Source organism: Typopeltis vanoorti, chromosome 13, assembly GCF_054136105.1.
Source record: "Typopeltis vanoorti isolate ZY-2024b chromosome 13, IOZ_Tvanoo_1.0, whole genome shotgun sequence".
Classification (NCBI taxonomy): domain Eukaryota; kingdom Metazoa; phylum Arthropoda; class Arachnida; order Uropygi; family Thelyphonidae; genus Typopeltis; species Typopeltis vanoorti.
The window spans coordinates 88,637,667-88,654,119 of record NC_143561.1 but is presented as its reverse complement, the minus strand read 5'-3'; the positions used below and the strand labels follow the sequence as shown (position 1 = coordinate 88,654,119).

The following is a 16,453-nucleotide window of genomic DNA, read 5'->3' as shown; positions in this document are numbered from 1 at the left end:
TGAACGTGTTCCATCCATTTATATTTTTTATTTTTAGCGCGTCCACTGGGTGGCGGATAGGGGAGCCCACCATGTGTGTGTGCGTGCGTATATGGTGGGATGGTCCGAATATACTGAATAAGGACTCGTGGACCAACAGGGCCATAAGGGACAATCATCTTGATTGTAAGGAAAGCGGTACTCCCATGAATCCCTAGCTGGATCTATTTCCTCTCCTACTACTTTGAGGAAGATCCACTTACTTTCATCTTTTCTATAAGGCCTTATTAGCCAACTCTTCTTATTTTATGACCCCTATGCTATTAGAGTACTCGAGGGCCATGGGGTCTTTTCATTTAACTATGCCCTCTCTATAAACCATACTGTAATTCTTCTGTAATCTACTCTTTCCTCCTTCAACATACCCTATTCCTCCTATGGGTTTAAATTCGGAAGAAGGCTAGTTTAGAAGCCTTAAGGTAGCAGCCCTACCACTGAACTATTCCATCGTCAGGCTAGTCCCCTGACAGGGAGAACATAATTCTACTAGTAAGCTGACAGAAAAAGATAATCGGATTGAATCTATAGGAAACGACCCTGGAATGGAAAAGGTAAAACAAAAATGGAAACGACAAAATATAATACACATAGCAAACTGGAATGTAAGAGGAATAGCATATAAAAACTGCAATAATTACGCCAATATACAAACACGGTAAAAGAAACGATACTCTGAGCTACCGACCACTAGCTACCCTACCAGTCATCTCAAATTCTAGAAAAAATAACGCACACCAGACTACAGAACTATTTTCAGAAGTACAACATCATCTCACAAAACCAATACGGCTTTCAGAAAACAAAGCACCATCACTTTATTAGAAGACATCGCCGACACAATAAACAAAGCTCTCGACAAAAACAAGTACACCATCCTTACACTGCTTGACTTAACGAAAGCATTTGATATGCTTGAACATGACATACTACTCACCAAACTATACTCAATAGGTATAAGAGGAACACTGCGTACATGGTTCAGGAACTACCTCTCAAACAAAACATAAGTAACAAAAATAGGTACATGTCACAGTCGGGGTATACAAACAAAACACGGTGTTCCTCAAGGCACACTATTCAACATATACATTAATGATGTTCATAACATGGCATAAGTCAAATATTTCAGCACGCAGATGACACCGCACTACTAGCAATCCGCACAGCTCTCTGCAAAGCACAAGACCTAAATGAAATCACAACATACTTCCAACAAAACACAGATGTTGATAATACACAACCCAAGAATCATGGCCCTGCACCACTATCGATACACTGTCACACATACCGCTGCATTAACAACAAAAATACCTGCAAATGTCCCGAAATCAAACCTGTAACACATGCAAAATACCTTGGTCTCTATATAGATTGCTACCTTAAATGGACAAAACATATAGAATACCTACATACCAAACTCCGGATCATCGCAGCAAAACTCTTCCAATAAAAGACATTATTCCATCCAACATACTCCTATATCACGGTATCTGCGAATCCCTACTCAGATATGGTATAACAGTCTATGCAAACACATCAAACAGTCACCTAACAAAATTAGAAACATTACACAGGAAAATTGTATCAGTGATTTGGACACCTTACACGTAACAACCAATATCTGACCGACACATAGAATCCTGAGCATTAAAAACCTGAAACACTACATGATATTACAAGGAATTACTTCAACATCACCTATCGAAACAACAGAGACCTATCGTATAACACGACCTACAACAACTCTCTACATCCCTACACCCTTCAACAACTCATACGGCTCTTCTGTGAGATCACATCAGATACCAACGAACTCAACAACCTACCAAGAAATTTAAAACACATAGATAACTACAGAACATTAAAAAACGAACTCTGGAAAATATACCAACAAAGTTAATACACCATTAACAAAACATACACATCACAAATCACCAGCATCTAATGCCTACAGCCCATGAATAAACAGTAAACCACATAAATAGTGAAGACTAAATCCCACGCTCTTCATAAAAGCTAACCCAAGCTTCGAAGTAGGTGGAATTAACTTGCCTCACCTATCTACACTTATCCTTATAATCAAATGCAGAAATGTAACAAAACAGTCAGTAAATTCATAACAATAAAGAAGATACTGATTATTATGTGATAATATCATTAATATAATATTACTATGTAACATGAAAAAAATAATGTAATAAATTATTCTTATTATTAAAAAAATATGTAAATAATGAGTTTACATTGTATGTTTGTGAGAAATACGAAATATAATATTTTAATTGCATATGTGTAAATACTGTTGTATAATCACTCTTTCTCAAACTCTGAAGGAAAAAAAATAGTAAACTACATGTAATATTATATAACGTGTATAACTCTGAACTATATAATTATAAATTATTACTGCGATTGTTATTTTAAAAGATAGCAAAAAAACTATGTTATCATCATTATTATTGAAATTTCATTATATGTAGCACTTAGTGCTGAACCTTGTAAAATAATATACTGAATGTTACCCAAGATGATAATTGTATATATGCAAATATTTGAGAGATCAATAAAAAAATTTTTTTAAATAGCATCTTGCTGTTGGTACGGTATTTATTTTATTTATTTCATCTTGCTGGTGGTCTCTAGAGATGACAGACATTCTTTTACTTTATTTTTACTTCATAATTGATAGGATAGAAATGAGTTCATTCATTCCTCAGAGAAATAACACTTGGGTTTGAAGTAAAAGAGAAGTGTGCGCTAAGAAGGTGGCACAAATGCTTATAGACACTGAAATAGAAAAAAATTTATGGCTTTGCCCCGTATAATAATGGAAGATTCCTGATAGTTACGCAAGATACACAAACAAGAGATTTACTATTACAAGTCTTTTTCTTTAATAATGAACTACTTAAGATGTTTATGAGGGGAAGCACAATCAAGTCCATCAAAATAGAGAGATTCCCGCACGAAGTAATTAAACCATCATTAGCAGAATAGTACAATGAAAGAAATTCGCAGGAATACTTTTGAAAATCTTAGTTTTAAGTCAGGAGAAATAACAGTCATCATGAACATGAAAGTGCCTGAACCCAACTTAGTGAACATGGGTGATGCCCGTATTTTGTTAAATTATCCAGGAGTGCACAGACAGTGTTTAAGGTGCGGGTCTACTGAACATCTTAGCTCCGGTTGAGATGAAGCACGATGTTCAGCAATCTAGGCCGTAACATAGTACAGAGTACTATGTTATGTCTATGCGGTGTGATACTACTTCACATAAAGTTAATATGTCCCATGAGAACAGCGGCAGAGAGATTGGTGGCACAATCCATCCATTCCAGCATTTCCCAAACTATTCATACGACGGAACACCTTGGTTATTTTGTAATGTATTAATTAATAATTACTTTAGCTGATTTTTATTATTAATTAATAATTAAACATCAATTAAACAAACATTTAATTAATTTCTGCTGGTTTTAATTGACATATCCCATTCTGATCACCAAAAATTTATAATATTATAAGTACTTACGAGTGAATGCAGACTTTTCCTGCTGTGTGCTGGTAGTTTTCCCCTCCTTTTTTACATTCTGGAGATCGGTTTGTAGGCTGGTAGTGAATATCTCACTATCTGTTGCGTCACAAACACCTTCAATAAGAGATTTCTTAATACCAAAATTAAACAAAGTCCCTTGTCTCTTATTCATATTAAAATTTCAATCTGCAGGCCTATTACTTTTAAAAAATTACGGCACTACGGTTTCGAAACTTTCACCCTACAATACGAACTTGCGAAGAAAGTATTCAGTATTACTAGATTTCAGAACCGGATACAGACTACCTTGATCTTCAATTTTAGTGGAAAAATTTTCTTTATACTTCCTTGCTGATTGGTCACTAACATTTGCAACAGATATTATTTCTTTCAGTGTTGAGAACAGAGGATACGCCACCCATTGTTGTAATCCGCTTGCAGGCAATTTTTATGATCGGTCATAAACAGCGGTATTCCCTTTCCCAAATGTTGATGTTGAAAGGTTTCGATGTGTGAAAATTAACGATACACAGATATTATTAGGCGTTCTGGGTCTGAGCTTTTCGACATATTCAAATATTATTATCCTCAGAATATTTCCACTATAAAATATTTATTCAAGAAAAATGCTTAGAAAACTAAAATGACAAATTCCAGGAGAATTTCTCGCGGAACACAGTTTGGGAAACCTTGAGTTAGACACTAGTTAAAAAAAAATCCAATCCTAAAAAGAGGCCAGCTACGAAAACTTGGTCGCACCGCCCTCCACTAGTAAAGATAAAATAACGCAATGCTTCCAGATAACGAGCCAGAATCTCATAACAACGCAGAGAAATATTCGCCGATTGGAAGGAGGTGAGGTAGTTGCCGCTCTTCCAGAAGAATTAAATGCTGAAATAGACATTATATATCGTCTTGCCCTTCCCCACTCAGAATAGTCGGGAGTAAAAACGGACTATGCTAATAACGCGATGAAAGCAGCAAATGACGCAGTGAGATGGCGGGGAGCAGGTAGCTCGTCAACTAAAGCAGTAAATACGGTAATAGAGAAAGTTATTAGTAGTATTGGTCTTCCACTTTCCGAATTCTCGAGTGCGGATATGGATTATGTGAATAATTCAGCAAAAAGGAGTTGTAAAAGAAAAATTAGATAAATGAATGAAGCAGCATAAAAACAAGAAGGAAAAAAAAGCAAAACAGACAATTCAATTTTAGTTTATTTGATGTCTTTACAGTCCGTTCTACAAAGAGTAAAACAACCAGAATTAAGAGCCGAAAGATGGTTATCAGAAGTGCCAGGTACGGTCAACAAGGCTCTCACGAATTTCAAATAGGGGGAAGATGGCATATAGGCACTTACAAGAACTCGCTTTCTGTATCAAGCTAGACAGCATAGAAGAGAAACAACAGGCCTTATTCGAAGCATTACAAGAATGAACTACAGCATAAAATAAAACACTAAATGATTGCTTCAATTAGTCATTACTCTTAAGTAAAAGGGTTTCTATCCAGTAAAAAAGCAGGATCAGATTTGGAAAATCATGCTCTTGTACAACATCCAGATTTTATTTCTTCAAAAAACGCATTTTTCTAGATACAAAAACATTAAAGAATTTTCGGCTCAACCTTTTCTCTTTCTGGAGTTTCGGCTGCCCGAGGAGTAAGGGAATAATGGATATATTAAACAGATCTCCGATTTTAGGAAATTTTTATAACTTACAAAAAGACACAGAAGCCAGAATGTTAGCGGTAGATTGGATGTATAGCTACTAGACGATAAGGCTGCTAACGGAAAACGCACCAAACGGTCCGACTCGATCTACCCAAGTACCCTTACGGAGCGCACTACATCATTTCTGCCCGAGACTGGAACTGTGTAGATAGAGGACGGTGCGCTAGACAAAATCAACGGAAATCCTGAGCGTCTTCAGACCATCAACATCTTAATATTTGGATAATCAGAAATTCACATATGTGCGCCGCCACGTAGTTCATCCGACCGATAGGCACGAGGATAGATCGCGTGTACGTTTCTTCTAACCTACATAACAAGTTACCGATATAAGACATTTTACTGCCTGATCAGAGACAAGTGTCGGATCACCGTGTGGCGCTTCTAAAATTAAATCCTGCAGGTACAGCGAACAATAAACCCGGACCGTGGAGAGTGAACTCCAATCTTGTTATTTTTCAAGAAAAATCATAGTTCTACAAACGGTATTTGCATACGGACAGGAGATGGGAAAACTGGCTTAGCTTCAAAGAAGCTGTAAATGAAAACTTAAAGAACTGAGAAGCGGAGAGAAAAACTCTGCAGACTCTCGAAAGAACTTAGTGGTACATAAACAATAAAACACAAGAATACCCTATCCTGCACTTATGCATCAGAACAAATTTTCAAGGTCAGGTTTAAATTTAGGAGTACGGACGCTCCAGCAGAGGTATTTCATAGGAAATTTTTGAGAACAACAGAAGACAGAACCATTAACAGAATTATCATGGACGGGAATACAGTAGAATATACAGCGAACATTTCAGAAGTATTTTCTAAGCATTTTAAAGAAGCTTCACCAATAAACAGGAATCCTTTCAACCGGGAACAGTAAATATTCCATCGATGCCATCGCATCTTCACGTGCTACATGATGCTAAAATAGTGTAAGCGGAGCTCAAGTAAGTTCTTAAAGAGTGCAAGAATTGGAAAGTGCTCAGACCTATGGCCTTACAGTAGAATTTTTTAAGTTCAGAATTCTGTAGAAGTTATATCGCATTTATACACAAAAAAAAAAAGAAAAAGAAAAAAAAAGAGGGGTGGGGGTAGAGATTTCACGATTATCTCGTTAACACTGAGTGCAAATTACTTACATCAGTGGCGTAGCTAGATGGGGGGGGGGGGCACTTTGAACCTTTTTGAACTTTTACAGTCAATTCTAAAATACAGTCTCGAGAACTCAGTTCCAAATATTGTAATACTGCTGCGTATTTTCCTCACGATTGCTATAAATGTTGCTAGTTGTGAGAGGAGTTTTTTTTAAATAAAATTGATTAAGAATTACCTACATTACTATGAAATAGATTCGCCAATGTCATCGATGATTTTGCTAACAGAAAAGCAATAAATATAACATTTTAGAATGTTGAAATTAAAGTTTTACTTCAAAAATAAACATTGTGTTTTAATTTATTTCCCTATACGTCGTTTTGACTTTTTAGTATGACATATAATATTTTTGGTGTGTATTGAGAGGGGCGACAAACTCAGGGATCGCCCCGGGCGGCAAAAGCCCTAGCTACACCACTGACTTACACGGATCATAAATAACAGGCTCAAGATCTCTACACGTCGTGTAATTATCAGCACGGTGATGTACGACTTTCCTGGTAGAAAAATGACTTTAAAACTAGTGGAAGTAGGTGCGACTTGATGCAACTTATTAAAAATATTTATGAGAACGCTCAGACTAGCCTATTAATTAATGGCCATATATCAGATCCTATAACGCTGGGTAAAGCAGTTCGGCAAGGCTGCTCCTCTCTTCTCCACATTAATAGTGGAACCTTTGATAATGCAAATTAACAAAACTATTGAAATAAAAGGAATTCCTTACAAAAACACCAGTGGACTGCAAAATCGTTGCATATGCCGATGATCTAGTTTGCACACTGAGAGATAATTATCCTATCGCTACTCTTTTCCGCGTTCTACCTGGGGAGAACAGCGCACTGGATGTCAATCATTCAAAGACAAAACTACTTACTATCGAAAAATGGGACGTTAGCGGTCTACCTATGGGACTGATCGCGCAAGAGGGACTATCGAAATCTTAAGAATACCCTTTTAGGATGTGCCATGTCTATGACGTGGCACATCCTAAAAGGAACTATAACGAAATCGTCCCTAAAAGAATAGAGAATGGGACAAGTTCGTTCGCTGCGAGAATCACAATTGTTCAAGTTAACGCGTTGCCTGCATTATTACATGTAATTCAGATACCGATGAAAAAGCATTATATAAGGCATTGTTATCCTTCTTCTGGAACTATAAACATCAAGAAGTGGTCGACTTCTTGATGTTTATAGAGCTGCAGTACCTTTATCATCTAACAAATAAAGAGGTGCTGCACTAGTATTGCAGTATGATTATTAAAATAAAAAAAAAAAAAAACGCTAACATCTTTGGTTCCGTTACAGGGGAATAGAAGCGGCCGTTTTAGCTCTAACTTAATTAATAAAATATTGATCAACACTTGATCGGTTAACCAAATATTATTATTTAGCTCTAACTTTTTAGAGACTGAGGGGGAACAGTTCAATCACCACCAGAGCCCAATTAGAAATAGCTGGCCCAAGAATATCACTAACAACATCCGGTGAAGAGAGGTGGCTAACAAGTGCCGCCATCTCGTGGTTCTCTAATCCTAACACTATATTTATTGTTTGAGATAGTGTGGGGTCTACAGTCGATTTTCTTCAGTTTGCGGGGGGGGGGGGAAACTGAGTTCCTTGGAGAAAAAATCTGCTTGACCGTGCCACAGATCGACTAACTCGGGAACCGATCGAACAAAAGCTAAGAAAATGTTCCTCTAATCCGCGACTAGATTTGAACCTAGGTTGCCGTGGAGTGTAGACGCCAATTCTACTCAGCCAGACATGCTATTGTATTATTACCATCATCATCTGAGACATCCAGGGAGTCAAGGACTCAACTGAGATGAGTCCTTGAGAAGCCATAAATCATCCACATCAGCTGTCATACCTTCCCTTAAATCAGTGTTTCCCAACGTGGGCAATTTGAATCTTTTGGGGGACAATTAGAAAATGATGTTCCATTCGTCACCTCATCACCGATATAGTCAAAAAATGAACATTGTCGGCGATAAATTGTTTTTGATAAATTGAAATTCAACTAGTTTTGCAAAAAATTACCGTTGCCCTTCTCGTCGTCATATTTAGCTGATTGTGGCTTTAAGTGCTGTAAATCAGTGCTTCCCAAACTTCTGGATGTCAGGGCCTCCTTTACAAAAAATTAAATATTTCACGGCCCCCTCGTAAAAAAATCGTAATAGAGAAATATATTATTATAATATTTATTGTATTTATATTCAATACAAAACATACATTGTGAATATTGCAAAAATCAAATGCATATATTACATTTTTTTTCCTCTTACCGTTTGGTTCTGAAGACGATGCGGGCTGTTCTGGCAAAATATACAATACTGTCCTTTTTTTTTTTTTTTTTTTTTTTTTTTTTTTTTTTTTTGAGTTTGTTTCTGTTTCTTCTGATTGTTCGCGGGATTTTTGTTTTATTTTTTTATCAGCCACTTATCCATCTCAGGGTTAAATTTTTTAACGTAGAATAGATCAAATAATATCACCACTTACCGATACCTGGCACACCACAGACATAACATGAAATTAGTGAATATTACTGAATAAGGGAATCCCCGGATCTGGAACATTTTTCTCTTTTGTGACTTTTCTCCCTTCACGGTAATTAAGCCTAACGCGAAACAGACAGCAAAGTTATTAAAATGTGCATATGATTGGTGCGGTATTAACAAAAGATCGCGCAACCGAAAGATAAAAGCATAGCTGATAATTGAGTTGAAATGCTAACTCTCTTCAACCGAATTCCATATGTGAAACTGCCATAACATTCATTATATATATACATATGTATATATATATATTACTTAGTTTTAACACTTTTACGAATTTTAACACGTTCGGTTGAATTTTATTGCTGCCTTGGGAAATCGAACTCACACATCTAATTAATAACAATAGTTTTTAGTTAGATATTGTGTTTGCCCATGCAACATATGGTTTTGTTTCCATACAGCATAGTTTCTGTATGAGGGGACATGTGATTCATTAATTAGTGTTTTTATCCCAGTTGTCTCTAATTGCACTATTTGTTGAGAAATATATTACACAGACTCCTCATACCTTATTCACTGGCATAATAAAAGTACTTGTTTTTATTGCCTCTGCAGTATAGTGGCTGTTAGGGAGGGGTGTTGTTTACCACTGCAAGCTGAGTTACTATCTCCCCACATGAACTTGTTTAAGCTTTTTTTCATGTGTGAAGTATATGCGAAACTTTTATTGGTAACAGAAAACTAGCTCGGATGACAGTGATAATATAAAACGAGTTTTGATATGTATATAAAGTCAATATCAACAGTCCCTGATTACGAACGCATGATGAAAGGGACAGAAAGATTTGGAGCTTCCCTGGAGAGCATTCGAAGTAAATACAATTAACCACTGCTTTGAAATGAAACATATGAATAAGCAATATTTACTAATATTCATTAAGCGCCGAAATACGCCGGAAGCAAAGTTTGTGAAACAACACCAATGTGTGAATTTTTCCATTAAAATATAGAAAATAACAAAAAAGAAATAATAAAAGTTAAATACGTTTATCCATCTATCTCTGATTGGTACCAGTGGAGATTGAACTGCCCACTCAGTCTCCAAAAGTTAGATAGGGCTAAATGGCCTCGCTTACCCCTGTATACGGGAATAAAAAGGCGTTAGCTGATTTTTAATTACTGATAGCCTTGGGCTGATTCTTTAAAAATAAAAAAATCTACTTAGTCTTAAAACATTTTAAATTTGTTTTCATTATTTCACCCCCCCCCCCTCAAAAAAAACCTACGGCCCACAGTTTGGGGAAGCGCTGCTGTAAATGACTTGTTACTGAAAAAAAAATCATCTGGGTATCACAAACCGTGAGGATTTGAGATTAAAATTGACTACATTAGTACCTCAAATAAAAACTCTTTGCAGCAGACATCAAGCTCAAGGATCACATTAACTTCGATTTTATATTCCCGAGTTCAGTTCGATTTATGCTTTAGAATATACAAAGTGTAATATAAAATTTATATTCATTGAAGAAAGTCAAATTAAACACAGATTTACCTATGTTCTTTTTTTTTTATTTAAATTACCTATTTATATTATACTTTTTCAGAACTTGGCTGACGATTATGCTGGGGGGAGGGGGGCATGTTCCAAAAAACGCTGGCATACACTGCCCTAAATCTTGAAAGTTTATTTTTCACTTGGTTAGAGTATAATAAATTTAGTTTAATCCTTTATCCAAGTGAGAGCAAACAAAGTGTGCGCCTGAAAATATCTTCAGGAGTGAATATGATGTTGTACTATCTTACCTGGGTAAGTAGTACAACACCAGGCAACTCGTAGCAAAGGTGGAACAAACTACCAACACTCCTATCCCAGTATCTCCCATGCTGCGAGGTGCCTGGTGTTGTACTACTTACCCAGGTAGGATAGTACAACACCATATTCAGTCACGAAGATATTTTCTGGTGCAAACTTTGTTTGCTCTCACTTGGATAAAGGATTAAACTAAATTTATTATTACTGCCTTAAATCACTCACACTAGATGCACTCAATACCCCCTAAAGGCAAACTATTCCACTGATTCACTGCTCTGTAAGAAAAAACCGAGCTCTTAAACCTTTCTTGACTGCACAGAAACTTAACTTCCATGGATGTCCCCGCTGCCACATTTCATATAACAAATAACCAATCCCATATCACCCAGTTTATGCAACAACCTTTCGTGTGGTATTTTATTACATGCTTTAGCAAAATCCAACATTATTACAATTTATCCATTCCCTTTTGTCATAAAACATGAGCAAATTGCTAAAACAAGTCCTTCCTTTAGTAAACCCGTACTGTTACTTATAGAGTATAGTTTGTCTTCCCATTTTTGTAAGCGAGTTCCTATCAACTTATCTAAAACCTTCACTAACACACCAGAGATACTGAAGGGTAGATATACATCAGTTTTTGCATCATCCTTGTACAGTGGAACTATCATACATTCCTTCCATTCCTGCGGAACAATTCCTGAGCTGAGACTCAAGTTATACAAACATGTGAAAGGCCTAGCCAATTCGACTGAACATTTCTTTAGCAAAGGCGCTGATATTCCATTTGTTCCTATTGGCAAATTCTTATCCAGGTTATTCAACAGCTCTTGGATCTTATTTTCATGTACCTCTAACACTTCATCCAACATAGCAATTGTGATAATGTTGGTGTAATTCTTTCTTTCATAAGCTGCAAAGTGAGCACTCATTAATTGAACAATCTCATTAGCTTCCGATACTAGAGTACCATTCATTCATTCGTTCTTTCTTTTACTTGTGGCATAATGAAAAAATTCTTTTGGATTGCCTTTAGCTTGCATGGCCCATTTCTTTTCATACTCCGATGTAGCTTTCCTCACAACACTCGTTACTTTTCTGGCCTGAGCTTTATATTATATATTTCATAATTCCTCTCACTCTTATTCTCACAATATTCTTTCCACATCGTCTTCTTCTTGAGGATTTCTTGCTTAATAAGGTTGGACAACCATTTCACTCCCAACCTACGAATATTTATTCTTCGAACACTAGGGATACATTCAGATACCGCCTCATTTAAGTACCTTTTTCAAAGATTCCCATGCATTGTGGAGTTGATCATAATTTCCAGCTTTGTGTTTCAGCAAGTAACCTGTTCAATCGGAACATCAATATGATTAGATACTCCCCAAAAACAAAAAAAAGCATGGCATGATCACCGTCACTAACTAACTGGTAGTGAACGTCACAGATATCCCTTCTGACGCTATGAACAAAAGCTACCCCTCTGTGACCTCCAATTCCTTCTTTCATACGCTGCTTGTGAAACTTGTCTCAAAACAAATCAATAAATTCCTCTTCCACCCAATCAAGGATTGGATAATTATAAAAGTACCCCATAATGATAACTTGTTTAGTACTCATAAGGTTGTAATAAACAGTCTTGTCCTCTGACCATCCAAGCAAATATGTTATGCAATGTTAGGTTTTTCACTACCTTTTTTATTTCCCATAACTATAGAAAACCTTGCACTGAAACCGTGCCAGATTACCAGAAAATCTGCACAGTGATAAAACAAATCTCACAAAATGTTATCAGCATAATCACTGCCAAAGAAAAAGAGATACTGGATAATTTTTGACCATCGTGATCATCAACTGCCCGATCTAGGAGCTAACGTGGATCTTTAATTCGAAAATCTAGCAAGAGTTGTTATCCATCTAGACGAACTGTCTTGGAGAATCGGGCATCGAAAAATACCAGTTCAATGGAAACATATAAAAGCAAGCAAACCCATTTGCAGGTATGTGGTTCTATAGAAACGCACAGGCATTTTATTCATGATTGTCCACTTGCGCAAAAAATCTGGATAAATGTAGACAAGGCTTCACAAATTCCAAGATCCACAGTCGATGAAGTTTTGTTTCTTTCGCTCTTCTGTTGAGCAAGGATACTAAACTTTACATGTCCACATTACAGAAAGTATCGTTTGGAAGACCCAGCAAAGGGACATATCTGATCCCCTACGGAAGTTATATAATACTAGTATTAGTACGTTTTCTCACTTTCTTTTCAGCTTCCTCACCTTGGAAAAAGATTTTAGGCATAACCGGTTTTGTAAAACAGTAGTGCGCCCCATCTGCAAATTAGATCAAGCTAAGCACAAGATTCAGTTTGTTCTTCTGTTTATTTGAATATCAGCAGTCTTTTTGTTCTTCTTTTTAATTCGTTTTCCTCTATCTATTTGACGAAGTGGGAATTCTGAGCGAACCTGGGCTGCGAAGGCAAAACTCGAAGCCAGAAATGCCGAATTTTCCACCCTCTTTTTCTGTTTGTATTTCGGCACATACACGAACACACAGACCACACTTTTCTCTGAGACAGATAAAATGAAGTCATAAATAACTCATGATTTAACCACCTTACCGGCCATTATGGATCAAATACGTATCCTCATACGCTTAGTATCCATCATATATTTCACTGTAATATCAATGGTGTTACAATTTTAATATGCACTTCGCATCCATGATAACTTTGCCGTCTATAGACGTCTTGGCCGGTCCTGAGTTCTAAAATAATATATCAGTGATGTACTTGTACATGCTGTCTCAGGGAAGAGGGAGTTTGAAGGGTGGTATGTTGCAAGGCTATCTGATCGACAAATTGGGCCATCCCAGGTCAACAATCAGTGATACTATACTGAGAAGGAATGGCAGGGAGTCAATTGCAATGCTACCGGCAGTGGACGAATCACCGAAAGTAATCGTAGGGTGCTACGAAAGATTAAAAAAAAAAATCACCATTCGTCGGCGCGTGCGGAGCTCCGAGCATTGACTGGAACACGAATATGCACAAAAACATCCGAGGCTCACAACATGGGTTTCCATGGTAAGATCGCCATATACAAGCCCTACATTACCCGAATCAACATGAAGCGTCATCTTCAGTGGTGCAAAGAGCGTGTACAGTAGCACGTGGAAGCTTGGAAAGCTGTGAACGTCTCTTACTCAAGTGCATAACTGGTATGGTCTTGTTTTTTTCCTGATTTGTCCTTGAACCGCTGTGGTGTCACGAACACTGAACTCCGAAAGGAATCTGAACATTGCATGAACAAAGCAATCTGAATATGACAATGCAATGCTTCTTGCATTGTGGCTTTTCTATGGAACTGACCATTGTCTCTTCAAGCAAGGCAATGTACCATGTCATCATTAGACTGCTGTAACTGCGTGGTTTGTGGACATGCACGTCACCACACTTGACTGGCCTCCACAGAATCCTGATCTCAACCCTATTCAACATCTGTATATGTGTGTGTGTGGGGGGGGGGGGATAGGGCGTCAGATGATGTCCTCCCCACAATAGTTTAGAACCTCCAGGACCATTATATACCTACAAGAAGAATGATAAAAAAAATTCCCATTTATCGCTATCGTACTTTTGTGGAAAATATGCCCCGTAGGTTTGTTGCAGTCGCTGCAGGGAAAGGACCTACATCTTATTAAGGTGGGCGATGCATAGCTCTTTCTTCCTTGCACTATAATGTCGTCTTTCTAAGCAGTGTATATATGAAGGTGCGGTATATAGATGAATTATCTCTGAGAAGGAAGAGGTCCCAAGAGAGAGCCCTACTGGACTATCTTGGAACCACTGCTGTTTAACCTCTATGTTAATGATACTGCAAGTGGTGCACAAGAGGATATTTGTTTGCAAATGCAAAATTGGACACAACTATTAAGAATAATGCTGATGAACATTTGGTGCTTCTTAATGATTTTAAATGACTGGCTGGTGGACAGACAAGTGGGAATAAATCGTAGTTCAACATTAATAATTGCAAGTTTTAGAACTCGGAACGCTGTATAATAACAAATCGGCGAGGAGAATGGTGGTTAAATAATTAAAGTTCAAAAGGCTTGTTGCAAAAATGATAAAAACAACGAATAAAACTGACAAGAAAATAAGGTGATCTAATTTAGAAGGCGTTGATTAGACCAAATCTGAAATTCAGACTACTCTGCAGAGATTCTGGTTGCCTGGATTTTATTTATTTAACTCTTATTATTTTTCTTGAAATAAGCAAGATTGGGAAAAGGTTCAGATGTAGATAACCTAATAAGTCATCAGGTTAACGGAATTCTAGTTATAACTTGAGGGTATGTAATTTACGGGTTTGGTAAGTAGGTGGATAAGGTTATATGAGTGAGACAAATTGTTACGAGGAACTTACTAAATGGATATACTTCAGATATTTTTCAATGGGAAGAGAGGAAAACAATGGGAACCTGAGGTCATCTATAAGCAGTGTAAAGATGTGGGCATCAAAGAACTGAGCATAATTTTTTTTTGGAGGGGGGGGGATGGTGAGTAAAATGTATTGTCGAATGAAATGGTGAGTGGCCAGACTTTGGCTAAATTTAGAGTCGGTTATAACAGATATGCCTGTTGGATTTCCTGCTTTGATAACTTTTTGCCCCATATGACGTGTTTGTAAATAATAACAAAATCGCCCTATGTTTTGCTTATGATGTTCAAAATCACCAAGTTACGTGCAACTTTCCCTTGGAATATTTTTTTTCGGATAAGTCATACCTACCACGGCTAACAACTGCGAATGGTAAACAAATTTACAACTGAAATACGTACATACCTTGAGCATTGGCACTTGTAAAACGGGCGCGAGATGTATTTGACAAACACTTGCAAAACACTAAGTGGGAAAAAAGTTTATAAATGTAGAGCTAGTTATTTCAAGCATTTTCTGGTACTGATGTTAGTCATTATCAAAAACAAAAGGTTCATTGAATAATATATGCAAGGTGGAATACTAACAATAGATTGTTAGTATTCCACCATAGATTATTAGTATTCATTGAATAAATAAAATACAAGGTGGAATACTAACAATAGATTGTTAGTATTCCACCATAGATTATTAGTATTCATTGAATAAATAAAATACAAGGTGGAATACTAACAATAGATTGTTAGTATTCCACCTTGTATACTTTTTTTTAAACTGTTCTTGTAGTGCCACTGAAGATGATCTGCTATTTCCAGACCAAAATATTTGGTTAATTAAATATCTTTCTTGTGTTTACGTGCATATATTATTCAGTCTTTATGTCACAAGTATCCTTAAAACATCAAAAGGTTCATTGCTATGATAGATTACGTCACTATACTAGTGGTATAGCGAAATATTTTACTTTAATTGCTTGATTTATTTGCATACTTCTTTTTACTTTAAATTATCTAAACTTCTTTGCTATTACACACGACTAATGTAAAATACAATTGTGAAGGGGGGGTAGGTATTCCTATAATATTCAAATTTAAAACTAAACTAATAAAATACTTTGACATTAAAAAAATTACGTTCTTTTTTTTTTTTCTTTTTGTGAATAAGGTTAAATATTTGGGTATGATGAGTTCGAAGATTTGTTTTAACCTTACCATTAATATGTAGTATG

General features: G+C 36.6%; 1 long non-coding RNA gene across 1 annotated transcript in view; it reads right to left on the bottom strand.

Moving 5' to 3' along the window:
• The window catches only part of LOC150100345 (uncharacterized), a 162,042-nt gene extending 146,350 nt beyond the window's left edge, over positions 1-15,692 (bottom strand). The window contains exon 1 of the long non-coding RNA XR_016549303.1: positions 15,631-15,692. This is a non-coding gene — a long non-coding RNA (uncharacterized LOC150100345). The remainder of the gene's footprint in view (positions 1-15,630) is intronic.
• Positions 15,693-16,453: the final 761 nt, after the last annotated feature.